General features: G+C 35.7%; 1 pseudogene; it reads right to left on the bottom strand.

Annotated features, from left to right (window-relative positions):
* Positions 1-1,385: 1,385 nt before the first annotated feature.
* On the bottom strand, positions 1,386-6,141 carry LOC122608779 (annotated as a pseudogene).
* Positions 6,142-6,488: the final 347 nt, after the last annotated feature.

The following is a 6,488-nucleotide window of genomic DNA, read 5'->3' as shown; positions in this document are numbered from 1 at the left end:
GGTCAAATGTGACAAGGTCACTTTTATTCTTACCCGAGGGTAGCCATGATGGTGAACAAGTGATGGTAGTATGTTCGATTTAGAGGATTGGGAAATGGGAACTTGGGTGTTGTAGTGCCGTAGTGGTGAAAAACATAAATTGAGTTAATGCTAGGCTTTATGGAATATTTTAAGTGTCAGAGTTATAGTCTTCTTTAACATTCAAATAAAAATACTTCAATTTAAATAAGAGCGCGTTTAGTTGAGGAAAATGTTTTTTAGTTTTCCGTATTCAATTTTTCTAGAATTGAAAGAAGTTTTTCATCTCTAAAAAACAAATAAAATTTTGGAAAACGTTCAAAATAAACAAAATGCTATTTTCATATTAGAAAACATGTTATTGTTCTACTTGGTGGTCTGGGGTAGCTTGGGGTAGGGGCGAGATGTGAGGGGGCTAGGGGTGACGGGACAAAAGGCAGAGTTAATATAAATTGTGGTTTCAAAAGTTTGGAAAATGAAAAATGAAAAGTGAAAAATAGTTAAAAAAAAAAAAAAAGGTTTTCTAATTTCTCATTTAAAAGTGGAAAATAATGTTTACTTAGAAAACAAAAATAAAAAACAAGAGGTGTTTTCTCTAACTAAATGCCCCTAAGATATTTCCCTAAGATGGAACATGTATTAGTCTACTATTTAACGTTTTTTTTTATGTGCTCTCTTAAGGTAGTAATATGGGTGGGTGGGTAATGGTAATCTTCAATTAGGTTGTGTTGAGTTGGAATGACAACAAATAGGCTCTTTATCTATTTTCTCTAATAATAGTTATACTACTCATTATATTGTCGATGATGCAAAAGAGGTGTTCATTCGACATTACAAAATTGTCGATTTATTTCCAATTTCATTTACTAAAATGATATTATTTATTTACGTATTTAACCTAAGACGAACCCATTATCATATTAGTCTGATATTTAGTACTGTAACATTAATCCACTCGATGATTCGTCAAATAGATCGTTCACTAGTGCAAGAAGACAAATATTCAACAATAGCCGACCGTCCAGTGTATAACCCATTTGGCCATTTGGTGGGCAACATTGACAATACTATGTTGTGACAAAATGGTGCAAAGGTAGCCACTAATAGCAAATTAAACACGAACAGAAGGAAAACACACGGCAACTAACAACCTATATAAGTAAATCTCTTAGCGATACGGTTCAAATTTTCAGCAGTATCAGAAAAAAAGTAAAGAAAACAATTTATAGGCCGAGATAGATCTAATGGATGCCAGGACACTGTAACAAAAATAAAAAATGAAAAGTAATATATATATTGAGATATGGAAGGACATAAATCTAACATAACGAAAATCACCAGCAAAAAGAATCCAATCGTTTGAAACTGTAGATTAGGACACCGAAGTCACCTATTTAAGCATAGTAATTTAAGCTTGCTTTCTTCTTAGCCTGAACTTGGATAATTCCTTCATTAAAGTCTTCATGGTTTACCTGGAACAAACAAATCTTGTTTCAATTTTCACTCACAAGAAACAGCTAGTTACACTTCGTTCATTGAAGTAACAACTAGAAAGTGCAAGTATAATTGGCGGCAAGATGGGCAGGCATAACAGGTCATTTTAGCAACGGTCAAAACAAGTTAACCTGGGTCTTCGAATCTTTTCTATATCTAAAGAGTGATTATATCGTTTATATTATACCTCTGAATAAAACGATTTAGAAGGTACACATGAAAAAAAGGGTCAAAATCATCACAGCACAACAGGCTCGATGCGTTCTCCTTTAGTGAAACTTTTCCAGCCCATAACCCAACATAACCCAAATCATCCCATTCATAACTAACAGGTTTAGATTGCCCTTTAGTAATAATCTCCAGCGATCGCATCTTTCTAATGACAAACTTGAAAGGTGGCTTGGATTGATTTTTACAATCAAGGTAAAACGTTGCCAGGAACGTTACATCATCTTTTATTATTTGACTCTAACTATTGACAACTATGTCTATCATGTGTTTTTCTAAAACACCCGTTCTCAGGAGCAAGATTAAAGTTTCATTCTGCAGGTTTTATAAATAACCGTTGTTTCAAGTTTCACCACTAAACTTACAAATGTGCACGCGTTGTACCAGCCAAAATAGCTACGTTGTTAACAATAACAATCGATCTAGCCAAAACACTCTTTTATTTCCAGAAAATAATCTACCAAAGGGACTTCGACCTAGCAGAATTGGAGTGACCCATCAACCTAGAGGTCGTGGGTTCAAGTCTCACTCGAGACATTTGGTTTTACTACTAGGTGGTAGTATGCATATAAGTCTTTGCCTTTCAAATTTTTAAAAAATTGCAAAATAAGCTTTTAAGTTAACAGGTAACAATTATTTTTAAAAGTACCTCTGTGGCATCACGACGAAGAGCTAGCATGCCAGCTTCCACGCAAACAGCTTTCAGTTGTGCTCCATTAAAATCATCGGTAGACCGGGCCAGATCTTCAAAGTTCACATCTGGGTTAACATTCATCTTACGAGAATGAATCTACAATACAAAAAATGGTTAACAAATGATAATTCAACAATTATATATAAACTGAAATAAAAGATCATCTGTAAAGGCACACCTGCATGATTCGGGCCCTTGCTTCCTCAGTGGGATGAGGAAAATAATCTTACGATCCAACCGTCCAGAGCGCATGAGGGCAGGATCTAAAATATCAGCCCGATTTGTAGCTGCTATCACCTGCAGTCTCCACATGAAAAAAAGCTACAAGTTACAAGCTGTTGTTTTTCTCCTTTATTAATCTCAACAGTTCATCTCAGCAGAAGTTCTTTTTAGTTTCTATGTATAAGAGGATGCTGATATGAAAATCCAATGACATGCAAAGATATTGTCGTAAGACATAAAGTATATATAGGTTTAAAATTTTAAATCAGTGATCAAATGGAACAATACCCTCCAGGCCTCCAAACACATCATCATTCAGAAGTCCAATATGATAGCAACGGTAGCAAAATGGGAGGGTCGCAGACTCAAAGGTGTGGCATAGCACTTCAACCAGAATCAAGAAATGTGTTTGGTAAGGTTTAAAGTAGGTGGGTTGGTTGGACCAAAACACTTTCTGATCAAAAGTATTTTAGTTTTTTATTTTATCAATAATTAATGTGTCAAGTATGATCACACAAACTATGTGACTGCATTACTCTAGCTTTCTAAATAGATGTTTCATGCATTCAAAACACACTTGGGTCACTTCTGAGCCATTCATAGGTAAATGGTAGAAACCAGAATCTATACTAAATATGGCCAGCTTGATTGAAAGAAGTACGAAAGTACCTTGATCTGCTCGTCACTGCTGAAACCATCCACCTGATTAAGTAGTTCAAGCATAGTTCGCTGCACCTCCCTATCGCCACTAACTTCACTGCACCCATATGAGACTTGTATCAGAAGGCATGTGCCATAGACAACAGCTATATAAGTATTTTCTATGCAAAAATTGATCCCATTCACTATTAATGGTGCTCGTGGAGCAGATATTGCTGAAGGAAAAGTGGCATGCATACCTGTCAAACCGTTTTGTACCAATTGCATCAATCTCATCAATGAAAATAATGCAAGGAGATTTCTCTTTTGCCTATTGAAATGCATCACTAACAAGCTTTGCACCATCACCAATAAACATCTGCCAACATGGTCATGGTATAGATTCATCAGTGCATGGAAAAACCATAGGTAGCATTATCAATTATAAATATAACTCTGTTCAAGTAATAGCAACCTGAACAAGCTGGGGTCCTGCTAGCTTCAGAAAAGTGGCATTTGTTTGTGCAGCACATGCACGGGCCATTAAAGTTTGCCCAGTTCCTGGGGGGCCATATAAAAGCACACCTTTTGGTGGACGGACCCCTAGAATTTGGAACCGCTCTTTGTGGGTCATTGGTAACACTATAGCCTCAACTAGCTCTTGTATCTGTCACATAGAGGGATATCAAAATCCATATAACATCATTCTGTGAGGTGTAATTTCAGTTATTGTAAAAAGAAGAAAAGCTCACCTGTTTTTCAAGGCCTCCAATGTCATTATAATCTTCAGTTGGTTTTTCATCAACCTCCATGGCCTTGACTCGAGAATCATACTCAGATGGCAAGGTGTCCAATATCAAGTAACTGTCTTTGTTCACGCCAACCAAATCACCAGGCTTCAGCTTATCTGGGTCGACAAGGCCAACCACAGACAAGAAAATTGTCTGCAGAAAACAGAAGTGGAAGCGTTAGAGGCTGGGAAAATAGATAAAAAAAAATATAAATAAAAACTAGGATTTAATTGGAACGTTTTACAGTGGGTATAATCAAAGGTTCGGGTTGACCAATAAACATTCATTGCCCGTCATCTATTGATAGCTAAAGCATAAATGGTGATCACCAAAACAATATGATTACAAAAGTAACCATCTAACCTATGAATTGAATGAGAGTAAATCTTAAGGCTTCTAACTAGACAGAGGAGAGTACAGAACCAGATATACCAACTCACCAGAATAGACAAATCTTAAAGTTTTATAATTAGATGAACGGCATGCACGGTGCACTGTGGCTTACCTGACGAGTAGATGTTTTTATCACAGCACATTTACCCTTCCTTTGTGCGTCCAAGTCAATGTTGGCCCCGTCTTCCTCTGCTTCATTCTCTGGATTCATCTCCAGAATCTGTTATGCTCAAGAATAACAATTGTAAAATAAGGTAAATTAGATGCTTGGAAGACAAGAATCTGAGATGCAAATTTATAATTATCTCCAAATACTAGGAAACATCGGATATGTCTTTCAAAGTTCTACTATAACTTAGAATCAATTAGTAAAAAGGTACCAACAAAACAATTTATTAGTGAACTTCTTCCTGTTCAACCAGATAAATATATTACTAATAATTTATGCATACATAATACATATATATATATATATTTTAATTAACCATGTGAATTGTATTGATACTCAAAAAACTATACAAATAAAGACACAGAGACCTTGGTTAACACCAAGTCTCATACTCAAAACATACAAGAGACATAATACTACAGCCCAATCCAAACTTCTAAAACAGAAAATTCAAAGAAAATGCCACAACCACATTTAGACTAACAGACATACAGACCAAATTTCTCAAAACAAAATTCAACCAAATCTCAAAGCATGCTAGAAATGGACCAAGTAGCGTCATCTTGCACCGCTCACTATTCCATTTTGCACACATACTTCAAGATATACCTCCAACCCAGAAATAACCATCAGTCAGCCATATAAGTGCAGTTCACCCACTTCAATTTCCATATATTCCCAATGGTGATCACATTCTTTGTCTTCCTTACTCTGGTAGTAAGCAATTTATTCTTAACACTATCCTTAATGCAATTGCAGACAACATCCTCATTCCTTTCCTTCTTTTGAAACAACCTCATATTCCTTTCTTGCCAAATGAAATATACTGCAGCAGCAATTACAAGCTTATTGAGCACAATTCCAATGTTATTCTTTCCTTTCAAACTAGCAATCTCATGAATTATCTCTTGCAGATTATTATTTCTTCCCAATTTCCAACCCAATTTCCTCAAATTAGTCCAAATAGCTTCAGTAACTTTGCATTTAAAAAATAAATGATCATGACTATCATTCCCATTGCTGCAGAACACACAATGCAGGCTGCTGGTATGCATCCACTTTGACATTCTATCATGTGTCATTAATTTTTCCTGCACAGCAATCCATAGAATAAAGGCATGTCTAGGATTAAACTGTTTGAACCACACCACTTCATTCCATTCAACAGTTGGCCAATTATTTCTCAAATCCTTCCAAGCTTGCTTAGTAGAGAAATCCAGATGCTGATTACTTCTAGTAATCCAAACAACTTTATCCACCTTATCCAGCTGCAAATTAGGCACAGGAATATTCTTTAAACAATTAAATTTGTCTTCCCAATTATCAGGCCACTTCCATTTTCCATTTTCAATCATATATATATATATATATATATAATGTAGATAGAAGAAGAAACCTACCATCAGGAGGCGATTCTCGTTGTCAATAAGAGGACACTCTCTATTAAGATCTTCAGTGGACATGGCTGCAATCTGATCATCATCTTCCGCCATCATCAAATATATCAAGGCCGAAAGAGGGGGGAAAAAAAAGAAAAAAGAAAGGGAGCCGCTGATGGTGTTTGATCAGTGTTAGAATGATATATATACGTATGGGTTTGGGCTTTTGATAACCGACTTGCATAGTTTCGATTATTTGACTTAAAATCAACACGTACCTACGTACCTACCCAATGCGTGGTGGAGTTAGTCGGCCGGATTTAAGGATGTTTAACATGCATAAATGAAAAGGAAAATGATTAATTAACATAATTAGCGTGTTTAAAGATATGCCTAAGATCTTAAGAATTTGACATGTAGATTCCACTAATTCTCTTTCTTAATCTTGGCCCCTAATTTTT

This window comes from Erigeron canadensis, chromosome 7, assembly GCF_010389155.1.
Source record: "Erigeron canadensis isolate Cc75 chromosome 7, C_canadensis_v1, whole genome shotgun sequence".
NCBI classification, from domain to species: Eukaryota; Viridiplantae; Streptophyta; class Magnoliopsida; order Asterales; family Asteraceae; genus Erigeron; species Erigeron canadensis.
Note: the sequence above shows the minus strand (reverse complement) of the source record. Positions and strands in the feature narration are given on the sequence as shown.